Source organism: Enhydra lutris, unplaced genomic scaffold (genome assembly GCF_002288905.1).
Source record: "Enhydra lutris kenyoni isolate GAN:26980312 unplaced genomic scaffold, ASM228890v2 scaffoldscaffold56, whole genome shotgun sequence".
NCBI classification, from domain to species: domain Eukaryota; kingdom Metazoa; phylum Chordata; class Mammalia; order Carnivora; family Mustelidae; genus Enhydra; species Enhydra lutris.
The window spans coordinates 12,115,125-12,141,813 of NW_019154140.1; the positions used below are offsets into that span (position 1 = coordinate 12,115,125).

Sequence of the window (26,689 nt, forward strand, 5' to 3'; positions counted from 1 at the left end):
GAGGATCACTGGAGACCAGGCTCAAGGAAACTTTTCCCCTGTGGGAAGACATACATTCACCTGCTTACGTGTCTTTGAAAGACCTGGAGAAGGGGCTGGGTCCCCCAGGTCGAGGAGTACAGCAAGTGTCCAAAATAATAATGATAAAAAAGGAATTGATAGGAAGGCCTGGGTGACTCTGTCAGCTAAGTGTCCAACTCTTGGTTTCGCCTCAGGTCATGATCTCAGGGTCGTGGGATCGAGTTCTTTATTGGGCTCCACACTCAACTTGGAATCTGGAGATTCTTTCCCTTTGCGTCTTCTTCCCCCTCTTTCCTGCCCCCCGATTGTGCACTCCCCCCCATCTCTCTAATAGAAAAAATCTTTAAAAAAACAAAAAAAGGCATTGCTAGAGAATGAAAGGAGTAGCCCCCTCTGAGTAACCTAATGAGGGGAGGAAAATTCCAGCTTAGTAGCATGTAATTAACACAAAACAAGACATGACCTGCTTTCATGGGTATCAGGTACTCCCACCTGTGAGATGCAGTCATTCTTGCCCACAGACCTCATTCTGTGTGATCCAGGCTGTCTAGAGACGTAAGAGTAAAGGGGGAATCATAATATCCAAAAAAGGTGGAAACAACCCACTATTACTATCCAGCAACTGGTGAGTGGACAAACCAGATGTAGCCTAGCCGCACAATGGAATATTAGTCAGCCACAAAAACGAATGAGACTCTGAAGTGTCCATCCGCTCTGCACCAGGGATGGCCCCTTGCAGACGTCAGGCTGCGTGAAATCAGCCACATATCGTGATTCCCTTCACATCAAAGTCCAGAACAGGAAAATCGATAGCAATAGAAAGCAGATTAGAGGTTGTTTAGGGCTTCGAAGGAGGAATGGGAGATATGTGGATGATAACTAAAGGCTATGAGATTTCTTTTTGTGGTAATGAAAATGTTCTCGAACTGTGTTGATAGTTGCACACAACTGTGAACACACTAAAACCACCAAATGACTCGCTTTAATGGCGAACTGCGTGGTATGTGAATTCTCTCTCAAGAAACTTTAGAGAGAGAGCACGAGAAGGGGGAAGGGCTTTTGAGAGAGAGCAGGAGGGCTGTGGTCAGAAACAAAGGCCAAGCCCTGTTGGTCCTGGCTGCCTACCCCCCCAAGCCAGAGCCTGCAAGTCACATAGGCAGTGTTAGGGTAACCCCCAAGCCATGACTTGGGAAGATAAATTGGCCCCAGAAGGTACGGGGCTGGGTCTCTTCTCCCCTGACAGCTCCCTCTCTGTGTTTTTTCTGGCACAAGAAACATTCTGTCTTCTTGTATAAATAGGGGAAATTTATGAGACTTTTCCCCCTTCTCCTCCCTGGTGGGCTCCTCAGAAGGGGCTTAGGGGGGAGGAGGGAGATATAAATGTGGAAAGACTTGAAGGAGTCAGGGATCTTGGCTCGGGCCCTGCTCTCCTCTCCCTCTGCATGTTTGACCATCTGGGTGAGGAGGCAGTGGGAGAAAAGGTACAGGCCCAGGGAGGCGGCTCTCAGAGGCAGATATCCAACGGGAGGGGCACGGAGGACCTTAGGGAAACATGGCTTAGGTATCAGATGAGAGAGAGGGCCCCTGCCTGGTTTCTGTCCCTGCTGCATGTAGAGGCAGCTGATACAGTGGGAAGAAAATTCATCTTGGATTCGGAAAATTACAGAAGAACTAAGTAGGCAAACTTAAGCAAGTCATTTCCTCTCTCTGAGCCTCATCTCTAATAAAAGGGGGGAAGGATTACACTTATCAGGGGGGTTAAAGCTGGTGTTAGTGATGGGGCCCTCTTTTCAAATACAATCTAAAGCAACAACCCACCTCTAACATGGGTGTCCGGCGAGTTTCTTAGGTCGAAGGGAGGGTGGGGATGAGAGATGCCCAGGGCCCTGTGAGGACTGTGATGGGGTTTGGCCAAGCACAAGAGGATCTCCAAGGTCTCCTCCTTCTCCTTCTGCAGGAGCAGACTTGGCCCATACTAGAGAGCTCAGGCTCTGCACACTCCAGGGTTGGGACCACAGTTTGACTGCTTACTGTGTGTCCACAGGCACATCACATAGTCCCTTCGGGCCTCAGTTTCCTCTTTTTTTTTTTTTTAGTTTCCTCTTTTGTAAATTAGAATAATAGTGATCCCTATCTCAGAGGGCTGTCATGCTGATCATATGAACCAACATGCCTAATATCTGACAATCATTAATGTTGCTATTAGAACCAGTCTATGGTCCAATGTGATCCTGTGGGGGGGCGGGGACAAGGGGGGATCTGGAAGTGACAAAGCTGGTGTAGGAAAGTACATTAGGAAGGACGAAGTCAACACTATCAGAACAAAGGCCCCCAAACACAGTCGCACACAGAAACCAAGTTTATTTCTCATGTAACACTCTAGATGGAGCAGTTCCTGACCGTGGACTGCTCTGCTCCACCTTGTCAATCAGAAACGTGGCTTCCTTCCGTATTGTTGCTCAGCTCTCTCCCAGGGATTCCTCCTCTGCTGGCTGCGTGGTCAAAGCACTGTCTCAGGTGAACGTGGTCCAGCTCATGGAATGGGGAGCTTACCCAATGTCTTCAGGCTCTCAAGGCGTTACTTGGCTCTCATTCCCCTGTGGCCACATCTGGAAGCCAGGGCACCTGGGAAATGGGGTGTCCAGATGGGAGGCTCTCATTCAACTAGGAGAGAAGGGATTTTATCGAACCACTGAAAGTCCTAAGCCAGGGCTCAGACCCACACCTGCGCCACCCTTTCCCTCTTCCCTCTCAAAGGAGGGGAAATAGAGACCGAGGTCCAGAAAGCAATGGGATCTCCATGAGGTCTGTGTGATCCCCAGTGGCTATCCCTCCATGAGCAGCAGTCACAGGACAGTGACTTGGAGCCCTTGCTCTGGAGAGGATACCCTCCTGTCCATCTTCTTCACAAAGATGTGAGGTGAGCTTCTGCTCCCACTGCCCACCCACTCCTTTCACATGGTCTTGGTCCACTCTCCACCACCTGTTCCCCGTCACTACGTGTGACTGCAAATGTGGGGGTGCAGTAGGAATGGAAGGCAAGACCTGGGCCAGGAGGCCATGCTGTGCAGGCAGCTCAGGCACATCCAGCTGTTAAAGGCGTGACCTGAAATGGGGAAGCTCTCTGAGCCGCAACTGACTCTTTTAGAAATAAGAATAAGAAGCTTACTTGTCAAGGTTGTTGAGAGCATCACACAGGATACACCTGTCTATAATGTCTGTACCCGGCATAGAGGAGGCCTTTAAGACATGGTGATTTTACTTGGCTCCAGCACAGCAGACCTGGCCCCGTAGCCAGGCCTCACCCACCATTTGCATGGCATCTCCTCCCTCCCCTGCCTGACCAGTGTACCACTCCCCCCCTCTTCTTTACCTCCCAGCCTCACCCCCTTCCCACCTGAACCTTGGTCCATGCTTTCCACCTCCAGCAAGTCTTGCCTGATGAAAACGTTCCCACTCAGCCCCTTCCCAACCCCGGCCCTCACTCCCCACCACCCTCTGCTGACTGCTCCACTGTCCTGGTTTCCACCTTTCCACCACTTTCCATGTGTCCTGCCTCTACCTCCAGGTCACTCCCCCGCCACCACCAAACTTCAGGAAGTGTGCAGCAATGTTAGGGGGTTCAGACTGCTCATCGGGCAGATCAGAGTTCAGATTCCAACTTTGCCAATTTCTGACTATGACTTCAGCAAAGTCACGTCTCTTTGGGTCCCTCTGGAGGGGTTTGGGAATATGGGGGCTGGTACATAGCTCTCGGGGATTTAGGAAATGTCAGTCTCCTCTGCTATCCATCACATCCCCCAGCCCACACTCCAGGGACAGACTCTCTGCCAAAGGGAGGTATTAGACCAAGAAAGTAATTCCCCCACCAAGCCCCTCTCAGGGTTCGGGCCAGGGGAGGGTAGAAGGGACTTCCCCTTGAAATCTGTGGGCACTGAACAGAGCCGCCAACCCAAGAGCCACAGCAGAGGCCAAGAAAGAACTCAGGTATCCAGCCTCCACGGTCTCACTACTCTCACCACATACACAAGCCTACCCTCACCACATACACCCCAGTTGTTAGACACATTCAGGGATGGGGGTGAGTGGGTTGATCTGATCAGGGTCTTAGAGAATCCATGGAGCTCTTAACCTCTAAGAGGTTCCATGCCTCTATCTCCAACCTTCCCGGATCAGAAAAGCAACATCAATAACAAATGCTTTTACTGTGCTTCCCGCTCCACTGACATCGTTCTAGACACTTCACACACACGCACTCAGTCTGTACAACAGCCTACGGGCTGGGACCATTAATTCCGTTTTGCAGATGAGGAAACTGTCCTCTGGAGAGGTGAAGTAACTTGCCTAAGGTTACACAGCTAGCCTAAGGCAGGGCTGAGATTCAAAACCAGACAGTGGGACTCCAGAAACCATGTTCTTAACCGCTCTGCTGGAATAAGGGAATTCACTTGTAGTTTCTATGTGCCAAGTACTGTGGAAAACATAGCACCTGTATTTCATTTACTCCAAAACAACGCCCTGAGATGGCTACTGTAAATATTATTCTCGTTTTACATATCAAGAAAGTTAAGATCGAAAAAAGTTTTAGGCAACTCACCTAAAGTCCCACAGCTAGATAGCTTCAGAACCCCTACCTGTTTTGCCTCACATCTCCCACCCTCGCCCCCAGCTCCTCCTTCTTTAGATGGGTTTTAGCAGCTTCCTTCACAAATCTGCTTTACCCCCACAACCCACAACCACTCCCATTCACTTCTGTCCCTTTCCCTCCCCACCTCTCCCTGCTATGGCCCCACAGTCCCTGCCTCTCCCCCACTAAGACCGACAAACCTTTCCGTCCCTCTCCCTCAGCTCTCCTCAGTTCCTCTGCCCTCTCCCACAGTTCCCACTGAATCAGATAAATTTCACCAGAAAAAAAAAAAAGACCATCGGACATTCCCCCATCAGGCCCCCACTGCGCCTGGATGTGGAGCCCCCAGAGAAGGCACCTCAGTGGCTCTGTTGGAGAGTCAGAAATAAAACCCTCATTCTCCTCCCCCGCCCCCATTTCCCATCACTCATCTGGGAATCCAGGGCGAAGAAGGGAGCTAAAGTGCAGAGCGTTCATTTAATATTAACAAATTGAAATGAATTCTTTTAATGCCAATTAACTTGGAGCGGCCCCTTATTAATAGTAATTTAGATTCATACTTGGGAGAAGCGGGGAAGGGGGCTGGGCCAAATGTGCCCAGAATGTCAATGTGACAACGGAGCTGGAGAACTCAGAGGGGAGGGACAGCCGCAGTTTGACTTCTGCTGAGTTGGGTTCTGTTTCCCTCAGAGAAATGGACAAAATCACAGGAGGTGGATCTTTGGAAAGAGATTACTCTGGAATTTCGATTTTTGTGCTTGCAATGATTCTGAAGAGGCTAAACTGTTATCACAAAATTTTGGTGGTTTACTTCACAGTTATGTTGAAAAAAAAAAAAAAGAATTTCCTCAGAACTGAGATTTACCCCAAACTATCCTAAGCCTGACCTCACTGACCAGCATGTGATGGAGCCCCCAGGCGAACTCACTCTTCCTTCTTTGTGTTCAGTCCAGCCAGAACCGAGATCAAAATGGGGTGCCCTAATCCCTGCCACCTCCACCTTAATCAAAAGTAAAAGAGAGGACTAAACATTGTGTTTCTTCTGGGAATCTTCTTCCAGAAGGTAAAAAATACCAATAGACTTACCCTGAGCTAGCAGCTTACATTTAGGGGAGAAAAAAATATCTGCTTGTACTTCCTTAGAATTTAGGGAAAAGATGAAAATGAAAAATCCAACTTTGTATACAAAGAGTTGCTCAGAATAAAACCAAGGAGAAAGAGCTCAGTCCCAGACTAAAAAGTCAAACATATATTCTGCTTGCCCTGATTTTGCTGGGTGGTCCTACTAAAGGTTCCCAGAACTAGAACCTTGAACGTAGGCTTTGACCCAAGCAGATCATTTCTTCTTCCTGGGTGTCCCTCCTTGGCTAGGAGAGTGAGTCGAATTTGAAGCTGGGAATTGTAGACCTTGGGGGTGAGAGTCCTGAGAGGAGGAAAAAGGAGTGCAAAGGGGGCTGGGGAAGGGTTAAGAAAATATATAAGACTGTGAAGTTTATAAAATAAAAACTAAAAATGGTTTAACAGATAAAAGATCAAATTTAAAGAACAAGTCAGGGTTTAAAAGGAAGTAAGATACAACAAAATTGAGAGCTTAAAATAAACAAAAATGAGGATAAGGCATAAAACACTTCAAGTAAATTATTCTTCAAAAGAGGAGGGGTTGGAATTAATCAAAAGAGACCTTGTTCACACCCCCCATAGAGTTTCCCAAACAATAAATTCATTTACCAAACAAAAAGAGAATACAAACTTAACAGTTTCACACGGAGGGGAAAAAAAAAATCATGGAGAGTCAATAATGGCTAAAAAATGAATGAGGAAGGAAAAAAATAAAGAAACAAACAAAATTGAAATCTGCTGATTATTTGTAAATACTGAAATTGGAAGATGGAATGGAGAAAGGCGCGAAACTGACATCTTTAGAGAAGTGAAACTTGCAAAAACAGAAGGTGTAACTCATTCTCAAAGAAAAGTAAACTCTCCATAAGTAGAATGCTTCTCCCCAAAAGAAGAAAATATAAAACGGATGTAAAAAGTACCACTCACCCTTCCTCCAGAAAAGTGTATTAATCTGAAATTAATCTCCCCCCCAAATCTGAAATAGATTATACAAAAAATAAATAAAAGGATTGCTTTCTTTCAACTGAGAAAAACAAAACCGGATTTAAATTGCCTAATGGGGCAGGAAGGGGGACGTTGTTTGCAGGTGCCAGATAGGATGGGGGAGGGGATGCTTCAGGGGAGGAAGACCCGCTTACCTTTTTCTGGAGCAGTGGCCGCTAGACCGAGGTGGGCGCGGGACACAGTGAGTGTCTGCGTGCGTGTTAGGTCAAAAAAGAAAGAGGGAATCCGCGTGCCCCTGTACGAAAGAGGAGAGTAGAAGGACTGGGGGTACCCACCTCCCCACCTCCGCGCATCTCCCTCCCTCCTGTACCCAGGCCTAGAGAGCTACTGAAAGTTACAAATTGCTTCCATTATTAGCTCATCCCGGGCGTCCTGGTCATTGGCCAACCCTGGACCACGTGGTCCCTCGTACCAATCGATCGAATTTCTAGTTGCAATTCTCTGTCTGTCCCTTGGCTCTGGGCAGGAAAGGGGGGGGGACCGGTGGCGCGGGGGTTGGGGAGGGGCTAAAGAGGGGGGGGTCTCTTCGCCCCCTCACCCTCCTTTTCCGCCTTGTCCCGGGCCTGAGTGGCCGCCCCAGAAGGGGTTGAGAGAATGTTGTTGGCTGGGACACACCCGGGAAGGCACAAACTGGAGGAGGCGGACAGACACCGCCATGGACCCAGGGCCCTCTCCTCCCAGTTCCCCGAGCCGGGTCGGCCACGCTGGCCACACCCTCTTAGAGCGCCTGCAGGGTCCGGGCGGTCCCGGGGCTAGCAGCCCGGCCCCCTTGTGCCGGGAGCTTGAATGTCTTCTCTACGGATCACAGCTTCCGCCCACACTTTGGGGAAGGTGCTTCCCTGGGGCTCGCTCTGGATCAGGCGCCTGCGCCCTCAGGGGCACCCTTCTCACGCCACTGCCGAGTTTGCGCCCCTCCTGGGACAGTTTGAGAGGTGAACAAACTTTTGAACGGATAAAAATCAAGAGGAGTCCGTCTGGAGCAGGAGCAGGTGAGCTGGGCTCAGGAGGGGTACATGCCCTTCAGCCTGAGGACGATCTGTCTCTCCCTCTCTCTGTCTCTGTGTGTATGTGTGTCTCTCATCCTGACTCTATCCCCCTTCCCCTGCAGGCTGATACTAATCTGCCCTCCCTCGGAGGAATTGGGGCTGGGGCAGGGCGTCTGTCAGTTAAGTGGGTCCCGAGCAGCTTTTCTTCGCGGAATTTGGGGACTAAGGTGGCAGCTGGCAGAGGTGGAAGGATTGCTTCTGAAACTGGGGAGGGCGGGAGAAATTGGGGGCCTAAAGACCCAAAGAGTCTGGGTGTGATAACTGCTTTCTCCAAACGCAACTTGCGGGAACTTCAGAAAAGTTTTTTGAAGGAAGATGGAGAAGGGAGCAGAGTTGGGGTTTTGAGGTTTAACGTGGGAGGGAGGAGAGCTTGGCTTCCTACAATGAAGGAAGGATGAATTTGCTTGTTTCCCCAATCAGGGTGGATTATCAATGCCCCGGACCTGCTCTCCCAGCAAACTCTTAGAGACGCTTGGAGATCCCCATAAGGGTCTCGGCAGAAGGGGAGAGAAGTACCGGCGGAAAATAGCAGTTTCCCACTCTCCCGCGGAGGGGGTGGGGGGCGGGGTTATCAGTCCGGAGCCCCAGCTCTGGACAACCTCAACCCCAGCTGCTCCGGGACCATTGGCTGATTTTAAGTTAGGATGACACGAGAGAGGGAACAATTCCCAAATTTCTTCCTCTTTTCCTTAGAAACCCATTTTGTTGCAGAGATCCAACTCCGGAAGATGCAAGAGTGCCCCTCTCCATCCTACCACCCCCCATCACAATCTTCCTCCTTTCTCCGGAGCTCAAGGGAGAGCAAGGAAAAGAGCCCCTTACTCTGACTGGGGGGCTGAGATTGCCCCCATCCACACAAGGGAAGTCCCCGGAGAAAGAGATGGTTCTTTTAAAAGGAGTCAAGGGCAGAGGGTGGTTTCAGAGGGCGCAGCTGAACTTGGGCATGCCCTGGTTGAGAGTGGGGGGAGTAGGCAGGCCCCCGGTGGGGTGCTGGGCCTTCCTTGCAGGATGGTCTGAGAAAGCAGGTGAGGGCAGAGGCCGTGGTGGGTGTACCAGCAGAGCCTGGGGAATTCTCGAGCCCCGCGTGCCGGGAATGGGAGGCCCAGCTTGGGCTGGCAGGTCCCCACAGCATCTGAGGTTTGTGGGTCCTTCCCTGCACAGCCGGGCAGGCAGCAGCTGGCAAATTTGGACCAGTTCTTGGAGAGGGTCGGAAGGGGTTGTGTATCCCAGAAGGGACCATTCTCATAGGAGTGCATGGTGTCCCTGGCCAGTGCCCAGCCCACACCTCCAGAGGCTGCTTGGCCCTGCTCGGTGGGGAGCTCAAACCTGCCCAGGCCTTTGTTTTCCCAGCGGGAGCCTGAGGTTTTTCCGCTGGTAATGCAGTGGCTGTCCAGCACCTGCTCCTCCTGGAGCCTCCGGAATTGGGCCTGCCCCCCTAACAGGTTTAAGAGGGCCCAGCCCGCACTGCCTAAAGACCTGATCTCCAGAGTGTGGGCCTTGAGAAGTCCGGGGGCAGACAGGAAAGTGATTGATACCCCCAAACTAAGCCCTTTTCTTTCCTTCCATTTTGTGGACCTACCAACACCTCTCCAGCCCAGAGGAGTGGGGTGGAAGAAAGGTCTCATCCCGCCGCAATTCCAGAACTGACCCGGGAGCCGACTGGGGCTTCTCTTTGGCGGCTGCCCAGGCTCTGGGCACACTAAAGAGAAGGTGCCTGGTTCTAGGCTTCACCCCCCTCTTGATGAATCCAGTCCTTTCGCCCCTATCTCCCCAACACTCCCCTCGCCAAGATCTGTGGGGTTCTCTCTTTTACTCTGTCCTTTCTCCTCTTCCTCTTTCTCTTTTTTATCAGGATTGACAGAGAGACAACAATTTGCTAAGTCTTGTCTAAGCCTATACTGGGGAGCTGCGGACTCAGCCCCGACTTCTCAACTAGGGGGAACCGCCCCATTCCCAGACCCTTGAATTCTGCCCCCAAGTTGAGGGAAGTTGACAAAGAATGGGTGAAGGATGGCTGGCCTGCCATGGGACAGAGCCCCAACCCGGGGAGGGAGCAGTTTTTAGCTATTTGCCTGTTGCAGAGAGAGGATTTAGAAACAAAGGAAGAGAGGGGAAAAATGGTGGAGGAAACAGCACAAAGAACTGGAAAATTTGTGAACAACAAAGATAAAAGACTGGTGGGGGAAGAAAAGATTTGAAAAAGCCCCAGTACTGGGGACAGAAGAAGTGCCTCCACAAGGGTGGGTGGGACAGAGGTGAACTTGAAGAAATTCTGGTAAAGAACAGAATGATAAAGCAGAACTTGTTTGTTTTGTGAGGGGGGGAGGCAGAAGGGAAGGAAAGAGAAAACAAAGGAATGAAAGAGGGAGCTTAAAGTAAAGGAAGCAGGAAGGAAAAAAGTAAAAGAGAAAAGAAACAGAAGGGAATAGACAGGAAAGGAGGACGGGAGGTGAAGGGAGGGAAGAAGACAGAAAGAAAGCAGGGTAGGTTGGGGGGGGCAGAAAGAAAGCCAAGAAAGGAAAAAGTGAGAATTAGAGAGACAGAGGAAAGAAAGGAGAGCAGGAAATCAGAAATCAGATTAACAGAAAGGGGATCCCAATTAGGAGGAGGGAGGGAGGGGAAGGAGGTGGGAAAGAGGCCTGCTGTGGTCGCTGTGGCTGAGCTGGGGTCTCCTGGTGCCCCACCGGCACCCCCTAGGCTACATTGGCCTTGACCTCCCCCCACTGGCTGCCCTGGCCCAGGGGAGAGAGGTGGAGGTTCTCACCAGCCCTCTGCAACCAGCTTCTCAGAGAAGCAGCTGCCTGAGCTGGAGAAGGGCTTCCTTCCGCAGCCTTACCTACCTCCAGCCCAGCCCAGTGGGCCTTGAGGCTCAGCGGGTCCAGATCCACTTCCAAAACCAGAACATGAAGCCAAAAAGGTGGTTTAGGGAGGGATGGCTGGCCAAATCGCCATGGCTGTCTCCTCACCCACAGCCCCCAGCGCCTCCACCCTGACCTTGCTGCAGAGGCTGTCTGCAGGTGGGCTGCCTGGTTCTGCCATGCTCTGGCTGTGACCTTGGGCCTCAGTTTGATCAGAGGTCAAATGAGTCCTTTGTGCTGGAGGGTTCTTCTGTAATTGTGGTTACAATGCCTGTCTGTGTTTGTGCAGGTGAGAGAGGGGTAAAGAGAAGGCCTGCCCCCCCCACTCCCCCCCCCCCCTCACCACCCCAGGAAAGGTATCTTCATTTTCTTCATTGGTGAGAAGAAAATTCCTCCTTGGCCAGCCTGACCTCCACCCATGCTCCAAAGAACTTCCTTCCAGGGCAGAGGCTTTCTCTCCACCAGAAAGGGTTGTATTCATCTGTACGAGGCTTGGCGGGCGTAAGGTTTTCCAGGGCTGAAAGGGCCAGAGAAGGAAGTCATTCTTGAAAGAGAATGAACACATTTCCTACTAGGGCGAGTGGACTCTAGGTCTGCAGGACACTGCACTGAACTCATGCACACATAGATGTTAATTGGCAAAAGGGCTTTAGATTCAGCTGCAGAGGAATGAAGTGGGGGGCAGGGGCAGGGGGGGGGGCATGGGTGTGTGTTTCTGGAGCCTGTTGGGCCTGCACTCCCGGGCCCTGTTCACGCGCTTCCCTGGACAGCTGCCCCGTTTGATTCAAGGGGCTTTGCTTCTTTTCTTTTCCCTTTCCTTTTTTTTTTTTTTTTTTTTTTTTATAGGGGTTTCTTTTTTTTTTTTTTTAAGATTTTATTTATTTATTTGACAGACAGAGATCACAGTAGGCAGAGAGACAGAGAAAGAGGAGGGAAGCAGTCTCCCCACCGACCAGAGAGCCCGATGCGGGGCTCAATCCCAGGACCGTGGGATCATGACCTGAGCTGAAGGCAGAGGCTTTAACCCACTGAGCCACCCAGGTGCCCCTTTAAGAGGGTTTCTTAAAGCCAGTTAGGTACTTCCTTTGTTTCCCAGCAGTGCAAAGGGGAAAGTCACTGAGATGAGCCCGATCTCCAAGGGCAGTCCAAGCCTTGGGAATGGGCTGGGGGACCTCAAACAACCAGCGGCCACTAGGTTCCCAGTAGGCCTTGCACTTCTTCTCAGGAACCTGGGTCCAGCACTTCCCCACACTGCGCTTCTAGCTGCCCCCACCTCAAGCTGCTCCCGCCTCAAGCTGCTGCTTCCCTTCATCTATCTTTCTTTCTCCCTCTATCTCTCTTGCTCCCTTTCTTCCTTCCTGTTCTTTCTGTTCTCTCTTTCCCTCATCACTGAGCCCAAGATGGGGCTTTGATAATCAGGCTTTGCTCTGAGACCTTCAGGCATGCTACCAGGAGACCTGCCCTCGGGAGGACATGGAGGCAAATATGAGGATGGGAAGATAAGGGTCAAATCAGGGAGTCAGTTTGGCTGATCAGGTGCGGGATGAATCCGCTGGTTTTCTCTAGCAGTCCTGATTATCCTGCATCCCTGCCGCTCATCCCAGAGAATCTGATCCCACCTCATCCACCTGCTGGCCTGCCCTTGGCCACAGGGCTGGAGTTGCTGGTGCCCCCAAGGCCATTCTTTCCCAGGATGAGGGAGGGCTTACAGGAGCTCTCCTTGCCTCAGCGGGTAGGGGTGCCGGGGAGGGGGTGTGGGGAGGTCAGGGACTCCAGGTCAAAGCCTCAAACTAGGAAAGAAGCAAAGCCTATCTCCTGATGCACTTCGGGGTCCTCTCTCCCTTGGGTGGAGAGGTTGGTTGGCTCTTGGCTCTTGGCTGTCTCTCCAAGGAAGACACCTGATCAGCCAGGCCCCCAGCCTGCCACATCTGCTCGGCAAAGAAGGGAGACCTCTCCTTCAAGGTCTGGTGAAAGGGATGCAGACTGTGTGCCCCAAGCAGCTTCCTTGCCTCAACCGGCCCTTCAGGGAAGGAGGGAACCTACTTGACTTCGCAGGATCCCGATCTCAGCCAGCAGAGCCGTGACAACTGCAGCCACATTCTGGAGCCTGACACTGGAGGAAGCTTCTGCCACTTGGCTCTCCTTGCTGCCTCCTTGCTGCCTTGGCCCCTGCTCATTCCGCTGTGTTGCGGCTTTCTCCCTCATTCCCGGGGTGGGAGGGATGACAGGGAAGTAAGATGTTCCTCCCCTTCCCCCTAGTCTTTCCCCATGCCCCACCAAGCCTCAAAGCTACTGATCATAATCAACCACTGCTCCCAGCCCTGCTCAGAAGGGACTCGCAGTGAATTCAGATTCTCTTCTGGGCGGGAGGAAGAACGAATGCTTCTTCCTCAGTCCTCCCTGGCTCATTGATCCATTCGAAGGCCACTGGGGGGGTCAAAGTTGAGACCGGATTGCTTCAATTGGTTTAAAATTAGCATTTTTTAAAAATCATACCGAAGGCCCAGATTTCTCACATGGAGGAATGGGAGGTCTCGGGGCGCTGGGCTGGCTTTGGATTTCAGGGTCATGAGTTCAAGCCCACATTGGACCTAGAACTTAATTTAAAAAAAAAAAAAAAGGAATAGGAAGTCTTTAACCAGACCCACACCTCCTCTCTGGCCTTTCAAACCAGCGATGATATAAAGGCTCGTTGAGGTGAAAGCATGGAAGGAGAATGAGCAGTTGGCCCCATCTACCAGCTTCAGCGGTTCATTCCGCTAATATTTATTTAGAGCATACTGCGTGTGAACCATCATCTGTACCTCAGTTTGTCATGGACCGTCAAGAGCAATTCCTGCCCCTATGAGGCTTCAGTGTGTATGGACAGATATACAAATAAATCAGTGGAAAAGAAAGTCTGGGTTCAGCTGATTTCTACCGCAGCCTTCCAGGTGCCTGGTCTCAGAGCCACCAGCTCTGAGGGAGCCCCCAGCACCCCCACCCCAGCGACCCACACCAACTCCGTTGAAAAACAGGATGGCCCTGGGTCTTGTTTGTTTCCCGCACTGGAAGAATATAAAATGGGGCAAGAAACATGCACTGGGATTGGCAGACCTGAAATAAAGGGTTTGGGATGTCGGCGAAGGGGCCTTCCAAGGGTCCCGTTCCACCCTTGGGACATGCCCTGTCGCCGCGCGGGGTGACTGGTTTCTCTGGGGTTGCCGAAGCAGGCTTGGGGTTTGCCTTAGTGTAATCACATGCCTGAAGGTGACAGTGAGGGTGTGCATAAGCAAGTAGGCTGAAGGGGGGGGTGTTCAAGTGTTCCTGCACAGGGCTTGGCACTGGAGCAGGTGTGTGTGCGCACGCACGCTGGGGGGCCGGCTGCACACAGATCTGAACATAGCTCTTCATACATGACCCTCTGTGTTTGCAAGTGTGTGCGTACCCTCTGAATTATTATAAAATTACCCTGACCCTTACAGAAAATCCATACTAGCCTCGGCCTTTCTCCCCCGACCTCTCGACCTCTGGGGTGCCTGAGGAAAGAGCTGACCCGGTCACTGCCTCCCCCAGTCAATGAGTCTCTCTCCATTAGCATAAAACATGAATCTGCTGGCAGCTTGACAAATTATAACTAGCAGCCAGAGTTTTGCCAACTGGCTGGCTTGGGCGCTGTCTATTTATCATTGAAAATGGTAAATCATAAGAATCCAGATGACTTAATTATTCAAATCCACCCAGGACCCAGAGAAGCTGCAGTCCCGTCAGTCTCCGCCCTGGGCTCAGGGAAAGGGCAAGAGGACGGTGCTGGAAGCTTGGGTGGGGGCTGGGAGATGCAGGGTCCACGGCCACCCGTCTCCTCTGCCCGGCAAGCCCACGTTTCTCTGCAGCCCTTCCCCTCCCTGCCTGCGTGCTACTGTCCCCAGAAGAAACCAAGCCGATTGTTTTGGCTACTGACCCTCCCAAGGCGCCCCCTTCCCCACCTCCCGCTGCCTGCCACCCATCCCCTAGCTCACGCAGGAGGTTCTCTGCATCTCTTTGTGTGGGTCTCTGCTAGCTTGCCCTCTCTTTCTCTTTCTCTTTCTCAGTGCCTTCATTCTCTTTCTCCTCTTTCTCACATTCTTCCCCCCCCCACCTCTCTTTCTCTCTCCCCTCCTACAGATGGATCCTGACCTCCCCCCGACCCATAACTTCTCAGATGGAGGTTTGCCTGCGCCCCTGCCCCCTTTGTTTATACATGGTCCCAGAGGTGCCCTCTCAGGACCTCCACACACCCACACTACTCCACCCGTACCCCAGCACTTGAGTCCTGGGAGGTTTGAATTCTCTCCTCCGTGGAGCCACATGGAAGCATAAGTGTCATGGATGACCTTGGCCTACTCAGCCCCTCACCCCCACCCTCCACACACCTAACCTCCCTTCTGTGGGTTTCTGAGCACCATTCTGCACAGCTGGGGAGCTGGGAGACCGGCTGTCACAGATATGCCCGAGCAGGAGACAGGACTGGGTCCCAAGAAGGCCCACCCTGGGGCCGTCCCCCGGCTCCCCACAATGGACCACCTCACACCGGAGCAGAGGGATCGCTCAACTTGAGAAAAAGAAAATCTGTTTGCAGAACAAATTGTGCATCCAGAGGTCTTCATGCTGAGCTTCTGGGGTCCCTTTGATTTCTGGGTCCTTTTATCTTTGTGTCCTCACAATCCAGTGTAAATATGTGCTATTATTTCTTCCAGTCCTGGACCGCAAAGGAGGTGGGCGTTGTCCCCAGCCCCCAGTGGGGGGTGGTGCTGTGTCTTCCACCTTCACCCATCATGCCGGAGGAGAATGTGGGCCGTGAGGGGTTCACTACAGCCCCTCTCTTTGCGTGGCATCCTGACTTATTCTTTCGGGGGGCTTGTTCTCTCTGTGAAGGCCCCAGAGCCCCGGCCCCAGACATGCCCCAGACGTGCCCCAGAGCCCACTTCTGTGTCTGCAGATGCTTGTCAGATTGGTTCGGAGTGACCGTGTCAGCCTGTGTGTTTGTCCCCACACTTTCAGGAATCCTTATGCTGAAACAACAAGTGACAATGTCCCCACCAACAGGACACCTGAGGAAATAGTCCTCTCACTCCCCACAATTCCATTTTAAGGCCTCTGAGCAACGGTGCTCTCAGTAAAATATCCATCTTGATGAATCATCAAACTCTAAAGAGGGAGCTACTCATTACTGCTACTGAACCTGCATAAGTTCTTCCTTGAGTCTAGCCTTCTTCTCCTTTCAGGGTGGAGTATGGGGATGGGGCTCCCCAGTCTCCAGAGGGGACTCCTCCACTCCCTCTCCGAGAGAACATCTACAGCGTGTCAGGGACGCTTCCAGCTCCGGGCTCATCCTCACTGCTAAAACCAGCATCCCTTCCCTCTTCCCTCCCTCCCAACCTTTCCAAGCCAGGTTCCTGTTTGACCACAAGGGCAGTGGTGAGGCGTAAAGCAGGAGTGGAGAGGATCAAGATTCAAAGGCAGGCTAGCAGCTGGACGCCAGGAAGATCAATAAGGTAAATAGATTGGAGACAGGTTTCTCCCACTTCTTTTTTTTTCTGCTGGCTCAGTGGCCCCGCCCCAGCTCCTACAAGCAGGCGGGGGACAGAGCCCAGTCCTGGCCTCTCTCTGCCCTTCTAACTCAAACAGGTTCCTAATCCCTGGGTAGAGGGTAAACAGCCTCGGAACACCACCCGCATTAACCACAGAAATGCCGCCGGTGTATTTTGGGCACTCTTCCCTCCCGCTCCCCCCAACCCCGTGTTACTAATTAGCCCAAGAGCTTGGGAGAAGCTTGGGAAGGGCAGCTAAGAATGCCTTTGTGCAGGCCCTGCGAGCCCAGGTCTGAGCTCTGGATAGTGTCTCTGGAGCTCGAACCACTGATGGTGGCAGAGGGCTTCCCGCCCCCTCCCCACTCACTGACTCCTAAATCAGCTCAAAGGGAGACGGAGGCTTTTTTCTCTGCATCCCTCCCCGAATCCCCCTGTCTCCCCTTGGCTGTTCACAGCTGGGAGGCAGGTGGGGGATAAGAGGGAGAGTGGAATCGGCTCTGGAAATCAAACGACCCAATAAAAAATTAATTGTCTAATTAAAACCATGAGGAAGCCCCTTGCCAGAGTTTGGCTCTGAGTCATCAGGGCTATAAAGGGTGGGAAAATGAGTCTCAGCTCCTAATAAATTCCTGATTTGCAGCTTGGTCTATCCGCGAAGGAGCGCTGAGTGTTCTGCCAGGGTAGAGCTCCTGGAGGTCACTCCTTCCTCCCTCGGCCCCCAGCCCAGGTGATCACACCCACTGCCACCTCCACTCACCCAACTCAAGCCCAGGGAAAGGAGTCTCTCCAAAGGGGTAGAAAAGGCTCTGCTCAGGGAGGGCAAGCCTTTCTGAGACTGGTGCGCAGGCCCCCTGACGTGGTGCTTCCCCTCTGCTTCCTGGTCCTCCAGGAAAAGGAACTTCCTGGAAACTTCTCCAGCTAGAGAGGTCTTCGTTTAAGTTAACTACTAATTGTTATAGACAGGCTTACTGTGTAGATTCATTTTGACCTCACCTCCTCTATTTTTGTGAAAAATACATTTTTACTGAATTTCCAAACCAGCAGCTTCCCTCCCTTAGGCTTTAGTGCTGATTTTTGCAGGTGAATGATGGGCGACCAAGCTAAGAAATTTAATATTCCCCACACTAAAGGGCTGAGCACACACTGCCTCATTGGCCAGATCTTCTGGAAGAACAAACACGGAGCTAGTCTAGAAAGGGGTGCGGAGCTAGGCAAGTCTCGGGTGTAGATGAGGACCCAAACCCTGAAAAATTGTACCAAATCTTCCCTTGAATCTGTCCAATGCCTCTCTTCCCGCCCTTCCTTGGCAAAAGCCAATGCATTATACATCGTCAGAGGCATTAATTTGCAATAGCTAGAGAAGAAGGAGGAAGTGGTTAGCATACAGCCCGCAACATCATAATATGTCATTTTATTATGTAGAACACAATCCTGGATATAATATCTGTGATTTGCTTTTTAAACCCAGGAGAACAAACAAGGGTGTTCTCAGAAGGACACAGACTTATCCCATATGTACCTCTATTAATTAAAACATTTCTGCAAAGTCTCCTTTTAAGATGGACTTCATAGCTCTTCTACGAAATGAATTATTTTTTGACTGATCCCCCAAAAGCAAAGGATAAAGATCTGTCACCAATAAGGACATTCAATAAACTGAGTCATGCACCCTGAGGAATTGGAAACACGTGGAGTCCCTGGCCCTTGTTGGCCGGAGGGGCTTCCCAGCCAAGGTGACCGCTGGGTGTCCGTGTGCTCCTTCTGAGGTCCTTCTCTGTGGCCACATCTGGAATGTATTATTTATCATTCCTGATAATCCTTTCTTCGTTCATCTGGTTGTTATTTTTCATCCTAAACAGTGAACTAAGCTTTCCCTACTAAGGAGAAAAACAAAAGGAAACAAATTCCTGAGCCCCATGTGGCTCAGGATCCCATTTCAGATTTCAGCAAGGTCCCATCCACAAGTGTCACCATGGTGGCTGGATCTTCCGGCTCCCGAGAGCCCCAAACCTAGAGACTGGGGCACAGACCCTGGTGCCAATTTACCTTGTGCCCACCGGGAGCCAGGCCCCACTGGGTGCTTACATATGGGTGACCCTTTTCAGGACAGGACTAGCAGGCAGTTTTCCATCCCCCGATGGATGGAATTGGTCATTTCTTGTCCCTGCTACCTGGTGGAAGACTGCATATTCCTCCCAGGTCCTACTGTTCCTGGAGAAGCTCCGGTTTCCTGATGTCCACTTCTCTGGAGGACTTAGCTTCAGAGGTCATTCTGTGCAGCTCTGTGTCTCTGGGCAAAATTCCCTTGAATATTCCCAGTCCTCAGGAGGACCAGCTTGAGTTCGTAAAGAGAACCCTGAGCCCAGAAGGGCAGGACAGTGGCACGCATTCACACCATTTGGGGCAGGGGGTATGGGGGTGGGCAGGGCACCATGTGTACTGAATTCTATGTGAATGGCACCACCTAGAGTTGTGCTCTAGGAGCGCAGAGAGCGCTGGTCCTGGAGCTGAGTCACCCGGCACCCCAGGGGTGCCGGGTGACTCCACATGGCGTTCAAGGGTGAAACACCTACCTTCTGACAACTGATATGTCAACACCTCAGCCCCCGAGAAAGGGCTTAAAGGGGAAACCCTCCCTGCCTCACTGATGGCTGAGAGATCTAGGCTCAGCACACAGCTCACCAATCTTCTCTATTCAGCTTCAAAGGCAGCCCCAGCCCCAGGGAGGACCTCAGGGGTATGGAGCAAAGCTGATCTGACCTAAATGGACAATGGATAATGTTGCCTGAGCACAGGTGAGGCCAACCCTAGAAATCACAGGGAGACCTAAGATCCCACCCAGCCGGCAGTTTGGGGAGGGAGGGGAGCAGGTAATGGAGGGGCCGGTACAATCTTCAAGGTGCAGAGGCGTTTACCGTTGCTCCTCCTAGACTGAAGAGCCCCTTGCCTGCAAGCAAGCTGCTCTAGCCTCCTCACCTGTGTCAGCCTGGCCCGTCTGGCCCCGGTGCTTTACCCTCTGCAGAGGCCTCCCTCTGTCCTTTCAACCCCTTCCATTCTCTCCTCTCCCAGAGTCTTTTTGAACAAAACCTACTGACCTCTGTTATTTCCACGACTTTCCCCTCAAGCATTCTCTCAGCCTGCAGGCACTCAGGGCCCCCCACCGTGTCCTCCCCTCACTGGGACAGGGCCCTTTCCCATGTCCTAGTCACCCCATGATGCCAGGACACCCCCGACTCAGCTGCTCACAGATGCTCTGCTCTCAGAGCCCCAGATGAGCTACCACATCAAAGACTGGGACACCAGCACTCAGAGGATGGGGACACCCAGTCAAGGACCAACCTACCTTGACTGAACTCCTTCTTTGTTCTGGCATCGTGGGCCACAGAAAGAGCAGGGGTAAAGAATCCAGTCCCAAAGAGCACTGGGTCATGCGACCAAAAAAAAGACATAATCAACCCAGACTTAAAATAAGTCTTTATTTTAAGGTTCACCTGACCATGAAGGTGAACTTGGTGGACAATAAATTTCAGAGGTGGGAGAAAAAGCTGTCAACTAGAATCCTCCCAAAAGACACCCGGAGGAGGTCGGCTGCAGCTGGGATCCCCTTAGAGGCCTCCCGGAGGCTAAAGAATCATCACATGGGTGGGCTCCATTTCCCCAGCACATTGGCCACTGGGGAACATCCCTGAGCACCCGCTCTCTGCCAGGCTCTGCACCAGGCACCAGAAACACAAGTGCAAGGGAGTCTGTGCCTTCAAGGCACTGTCAGCCTAGATGGGGGAAGAAATTGTAAGTAGATCTTCATAAAGAAGTGAGGGAAGGACCATCACTTCCGGTACAGCCAGGCATTATCAGAGCACCACAAACACACCTAAATCTATCTGTGGAAAGGGCAGACGAAAGGGGTAGGGAAGGCATCCTGAAATGGGGAGGCCAGTGTAAACCAAGCACATGGTACCCCTTCTTCTCCCTGCACCCCTCCCAATGGAAAGTCACCTTCCGCCCCACCAGCTTCTTCAACCAGGGTCCTTGTGGGGTGTGCACACCCCAGCACACTTTCCCACGCAAACTCGAAGCAGATAACTCCAATCCTGAACTGGGATGGGAGCTCTGGGGTGCCTCCCTAACCCATCTGCCCCTCAGTTCTCCCACCCACCCAGCACAATGGCCGCGTGCTCTCTGATTCCCAGCCTTGGAAGAACCCTGGGCAAGAGAGAGGGAAGACCCTACCATCTCCGGGAATCACTTGGTCTGCCACCTTCCTCCTCCCCACCTTTGGGGAAGATGGCCCTGCTTCCCCCTGGTTCTCCATCTGTGATCCAGTGCCCACCTCCCACTGCTGCAACTCTTCCTCCCCCCACCTTGGAAGAACACACGCCTTCCTCCAGATCTCCCTCCAAGGTGGCTGAGTGGGAGGGAGGCCACCTTTGGCCCCATTTTCCTTGGCCTAGGCGGGCTATTTTGGAAATGAGAAAACCCCTTTGCCCTTTCCTCCCCTCTGGGGAGCACCCTCCCTCCCCTCTCCACATTCCCCAGAAGTTCTCAGACTGAGATCCATCCTACGTGAAGTTATGTGGTGAAATCAGCGCTTTCCTGCCCTGCAGGCGCCAATGCTGGGAAGGGAGCCTACACAAACCTTTGATGTAGGCACGTTTTTAAAGGCCCACCTGTCCCCTGTCTCTCCCCAGCCCCCAGCCTGAACTGCTGGAGCCCCTCATCACAGCTTTAAATCCCAGGCTCCCCACCCCAACCCGGCCAGGATCAGGTCACACACACCCTCTCCCACTGGGGGTAATCAAACCCAACCACGCTCACTCAGGGACATCTGTCTCCAGTGAATAAGGAGCGATCCCAAACTTGAGGGGTTCGGTGACACTTAAAAGCTTCAAGCAGGAAGATCTGCAATTTCTCTTGGAGCAGGGCCTGTGGGGAGGGTCGCTGGGAAACCCTTGTTTGATGTTGCGCTTTCATGGCTGTGGTTTGATCCAGATGTTCCCCACTTGTGGGATTTTCTCCTTGGGAGGGAGGGGCCTTTGGCTGTGAAGACATTTCCACCATGTGCACATGTGGGTCTGGGCCGGCGGGGTGGGGGTGCTCCTCTAGCTGATCTCACTCTGCTCCCACCAACCTGATCTCCCCCAGGATCACAGCTGTTCCCTCCACACTCAAAGAAGAGAAGATAGCATTCCCATCAAGGGGCATTCTTAGCCCCTTGTAGGTTTGCTGTGTCACGCTCTAGAAATGGCTCTGCCTCTCTGTTCTTCTGGCTCCATAAGATGAAGCTGAATTTGGTGCCCAAAGTTGGTTCATTCCCAGATCGTGAAAAGAATAGAAGAGCAAGTTCAAGAACCAGATTTCTGGCCAAGGAACAATCATCTAAGAAATTGTAAGTGGGATTGACCTGAGTGTGGATGAGTCAGGGCTGTGGAAAGAGGAAGTGGTCATCCCTCTGGGGGGTCAGTCCTACCAGGGTCGAAGTAAACCTTTCCAGACACACAGACCCCTCTGCTCCCTCAGAGCTTGAAAAGGTTAAGACTCAAAAGCTGCCCTGAAACCTGGAAATCTTTCCTTCAATGTTAAAAGTCTTCAGACGTTCCTCCTGCTGTCCAGCCTCAGGGACTGCTCCCTATCCCAGGAGGCGCCTCCCCCAAAGAAAGCATGTCGGTCACAGTCAGTGATCCTCCAAAGCCCCAGGCATCCTTCTAGACACTTCTGTCTTCTGGAATCAGAAGAAGGGCTGCCAACTCCATCAGAAATCAGGTTGCTCCTGGAGCCGTGCCGGTGAGCACATAAACACTTCTTGAATCCCTGCCCGCATCGTAGAGGTCATGGCCTACACTGGACACATGGGTGTTGAGTGATGGAGGCCGGGAAGGCAAATGAAACTCCAAGCCTCGCTGAACGAAGGCCCCAGGCTACAAGCAGATCCTAAAGGACTCACCTCAGCCCCAAGGTTGGGTAAGTGGACTATTTTAGGAGGGGACTGTGTGGGGAGAGAGAACGTGTGGGAAGCTTCTTGCAAGAAGAGGAGATTTGGGGGAGACGAGGGAGCGGGGGAGCCACGGAGTGGACGGAGGAGGGCCCAGGGCTGGAGAGACCCAAGAGAGATAGTCCAGTGGGAGAAGAGTGAGCTGCTTCTGCCAATAGCCCAGAGGGAAGGAAGGCAGAAGATGGGAAAAGCCTCACAGGCTATCCCACCTGGAGAAACTGAACACCGTCCCCGGCTCCCCTTACTCTGTGTAACACCAGAAAAATGCATGTTTGGGGGATCAGCTTTTCCCCTGGAGGCCCTGAGGGTCAGTTCTCAGGCCCACCCTTCCTTCGGATTTTGATGCAGTCAAGCACAGATGGGTCAGGTCATAATGGTGATGGGGTGAGTGGCATCGGGTCTCCCTGGCTTGAATTTTTTCTTATTCCCCTACATCCTCTCTCTCTTAGGCAATAATTTCTCATTTCACTTGGTCTTATATACCCCATATGTCTCTAGCTCAGAGAACTAAGAAACACTCCATCATTCTTAAGCTGGGCCTTGCCACCTGCGAGCCCCTCCCCTCTCACACATATGTTCACACAACTGGGGCAAGTGGTAAGCTTCCCCATGGCCCCCTCCTGCCCCTCTCCCCCACTACCCTTCTCAGCTTTCGGACTAGAATTAGAGCTTTCTCTCCAGCTGGGGGGTGGCAGGGGCATGATAGGAGATCTTCACAGCTGGATAGCAGCTGGAAGAGCCCCACCTGTTCTGTGCACTCACAGTGGCTCCCTGGAGGTGACCAGTGACAAGGGGAAGAGGCGCTGGGAAATCGTGGGCTGGGGGAGCTCATGCATTGGGATTCGGGACATGGTATGGTCTGGTCTGGGGTGGAGGGGAGGCCAGGTGCTCAACAAGGTCTCCTGGGTCTCTCAAGCGGCTGATGGTATGGGGCACAGTCCGCTCAGGGCATCTGAAGACTCTTCTTCCCCACCTCCTCCCCTCCGCCTCTCCTAGTCCTCATTACTGTGGAATCTAAGTGAGGACACACCTGTCCCAAGTGCTGCTCTCAATCCGTCCCCCCACCCTGCCCCGTGACTTCCACTTCCCTACACCCTTCCACCCGTGCCCAAATCATCACCCTGCAGGCTTGCTAGAGTCTGACCCAAACTCTCTACTCCAGAGACAGACCTGTCCCCAACTCCCACTGCTGCTGTGGGTGGAGAAACTGACATAGGACCAGAAAAACCATCCTCCGTCTTTTCTCCTGAAGGGCTCACAGACCCCAGGCCCCCTCCCAGAGTCAGAACTCCCAGGTAACATGAAGAACCTGACAGGGAAAGGGCCCTCATTCTCTCACTTGGGCCTGGAAACATGAGAGCTTCCCCTGAGATGTGAGGGCTCCGCTTCGGCGCTGTGGAAGGCTCACCACCACCAACCCCCACCTACCCTCCTCATCAGCCCCATTACTGCCAAAACAGAGCTGTTTGGACAAGTCTGACGCCCAGGACTGGGCTAAGAAGTTCGGGCAGGAGGGCAGAAGTGAGAGACACTTCCTCAGTGTTTCCTGCAAGCCCACTAGGCTGGAGGGCCATGAGCAGGTCCACTGGGTCACAGCCCTGGAAACCTCCCCGGGTTGCATGTGAGACCACTGAACTACCTGAAGCTGGTAAATAAGATCCTGGCCAGCAAGCAGTCGGCACGGAGGTCCTGCTATGTGCTGGGTTGGATTCTGCAGGGGGAAGTAGGGGAAAGGAGGGTCATTTCCCTAGTCTTATGCTCCATATCCCACAGTAACCCCCAGAGGTACAGAGTATAAATATGGGAGATCCCCATGCTAGTATAAAACCCCATCATCTTTTCTTCCCCTCTGCTCAGACGTGTGATCATGTGTGGATCTCAGACACCCAAGCTAGACAGAAGGAAAGACTTCCCCGAGTACGGGTTGGCAGTGCTGTTAGCAATTTCATCAGACATGGAGGCCTCTCTTCTTGGAAGGCGGTGAAGCAGGAGAGTCCCCATGCTGCTGAGCCTGGAATGAGGTAAGTCCCCCGTCTTCACGAAGATTGGGGGAGGGGATGGCTAACATGACACCTCAAGACCCTACCCAGCAGAGATGTGAATATGAGGACAAGAGGACACACAGAGGGACAGACGGATGGAAGGACTGGAGGAGCAGGGAGGGGGAGCATGGTGGGAGAGATGAATGGTCTCCGGTGGACTGATGGATGGCGGCTGAGGTTTGTTTACTGGCAGCCCCTAGCCCGCCATCGCCGGGGGAGAGGAATGGCGGCTGGTACATCAGAGGGCTCTTAGGGAAGCTCATGGAGATGATTTAGATGGGAATGAATCAGCTCCATATGGATTAAGTGTCCCCGCAAATCCCAGGATCTTACAGATGAGGGGACGGGGCAAGGGCACCAAGGGGAGGGGCAAGGGAGGGGGCAGCATGGAGCTGGTGCAAAGAAACACGGGCCTGGAGCCAGGTGGGGGGTGCCCTGGGAGGGCCCCAGGGGGCCAGCCAGGCACCAGCGGTGTGCCCCCCGGGTCTGTCCGTACCGTGTCTCTCAGGCTCCGTATCAGGCTTTAGGGGAAGACCCTGTATGCAGGAGTGCCCTGTCGGGAGTTTCTCTCCATTTTCCCTCACCTCTTTCTCTCTCCTCCTCTCTTGCATGTGTTTTTCCATCTTTGCTCTTGGGTCCCTCCCCCTTCCTTCTCTCCTCTCTGTTCTAGTCTCTCTCCTTCCACACTCCCCTCCTCTCCTGCCCCCTCTCTCTGCTGCCCTGCTCCCTTCACTAGAGGTGTGGCTGACAGAGAGCTGCCCGCAGGTCCTGTGTGCTCCAGCCCTCTGGTCGGCCCTCCCTCTGGATTCAGGTGCAGCACTCCCCTTCCCTCGGAGCCCTCAGGCTTGGAGGCGTCCGAGAACACCAAAGGTGGTATGAAAGTGATTTTTTGACTACAAAAAGTTCTTTCTCTTCCTCTCTGCCTGCCCTGCCCTCAGCCCTCTGTTCTCCCGGTGCCAGAGGAAGCTGGGAGCAAGACGCCCATACTCAGCAGACAAGGGCAGGCTAAGCAGACCAGGCTTTCCCGTGCCACCAGAGGCAGTGGGTCACCTGCTGGCTGGGGGGCTCCCGGAAGCACTGTCTCCCCACTGTTCGTCCAATGCCCCGTGCAGAGGGCCCCAGAGCTGACTGCGGTTATGAAGCCGGCTGCCATGTGGACGACCTGGATCAGAGCACGGGGTAGTCATATATGACAATTGTTTGAAATATCACAGCCGCTCTCCCCCCACCCCCACTGGTGATCTATGGGCTGCGTGCCCTGTAAAAATTATTTATCGGGGCCTCAGAGTGTCCTGATTTAGTGCCGCTGCCTCTGGGGCCGAGGGGCCTGCCTGTCCGCCAGAGCCTAAGCGTTAAACGACGCTAAAAAGTTAAACGGCCAACGTTGGGGGCTCACTCGAGGAGGCGCCATAAAGCTGTCGGAGCTGCTTAAATCAGGAGCGAGGATTCCCCGGGACATCTTCTCACCATATGCCACAAGCCAAGACGGCTCTCCTCGCCGCTTTGGACTCACCCAAACCCAGCAGCCCACACTGGGCAGGGGGCTCTGGGGCCAGGCCGGGGCCAGAGCCAAGAAGGAGGTCAAGGCTGACCTCTCTCCTACAGACCTTCGATCAGCAGCACCGGGCCCAGGGACCAAGAGTGTAAGGGAACACACCATCCAGCCCTCTGCCCTTGGCCAGGGCTCTCCTCATTCACACCCCATGTTTAAAGACCTCCATCAAAAAGCACTGCGGCCCTCTCTTCCCACGGCCCTGGGGGAGCAGCACCTTCCTGTCTCTCACTTCTGTCCCCCAGTTCTGTGCCACAAACCCCCTGTGAGGCCAAGTCGGTCTATGGTGTGACCTCCAGTCTCTTCTGTACCACCGCCGCCCCCACACCCACTTGCCAGGCTCCCTGAAGAATAGGGCCCGGCCCCGGCCCCCCCCACTCCCCACAGACACCTCTGGGGGTCCCCGCACAACACTCAAGACTCGGTGGACGGGTTTCCAGGCTGAAGCCCAGTCCGTGCTGCCCCCGCCCGGCCACCAAGCAACAGGGAGGTGGGTCTCCGCAGGCGTCTATCACGCCCGCTTTCAGCAGCAGTAAAACTTGCCTCTTAAAACCTCCACTTGGGTCCCTAATATTTGCCTGGCTATATATCTCCGGTGATATATGGACAGAAATTGCTCGTAAACGGCTATAAAACCTCTTAGTCGGGCTGCGGAGGAGGCGCCTGAGTGCGGGCACGGCCCAGGCAGCGGGAGGCTCAGAAGCCGAACCATTCCACCCAGCAGGGCCCCAGGAATGAGGGGCTGTGTGTGGGACCCTCAGCAGAAGAGTGGAGGAAGGAGGTCCGGGGGACGTTCTACAAGCTACTTAGGAAGTCCTGCAGGGCTCGCTTACCTGGCTGTCCCCGTGAGGGGCTGTGCAGCTTTAGGCAAGTCACTCAGG

At 53.0% G+C, this 26,689-nt stretch overlaps 2 long non-coding RNA genes across 2 annotated transcripts; one reads left to right on the forward strand and one right to left on the reverse strand.

Annotated features, from left to right (window-relative positions):
- Positions 1 to 2,361: 2,361 nt before the first annotated feature.
- On the reverse strand, positions 2,362 to 7,125 carry LOC111157880. The gene is made up of 2 exons (XR_002641321.1): positions 6,907 to 7,125; positions 2,362 to 2,685 (listed from the first exon to the last, which is right to left on the reverse strand). It is a non-coding gene; the product is annotated as an uncharacterized LOC111157880 (long non-coding RNA).
- A 348-nt stretch (positions 7,126 to 7,473) lies between these two features.
- On the forward strand, positions 7,474 to 26,155 carry LOC111158012. The gene is made up of 5 exons (XR_002641330.1): positions 7,474 to 7,761; positions 16,087 to 16,189; positions 21,368 to 22,183; positions 24,072 to 24,235; positions 25,195 to 26,155. It is a non-coding gene; the product is annotated as an uncharacterized LOC111158012 (long non-coding RNA).
- Positions 26,156 to 26,689: the final 534 nt, after the last annotated feature.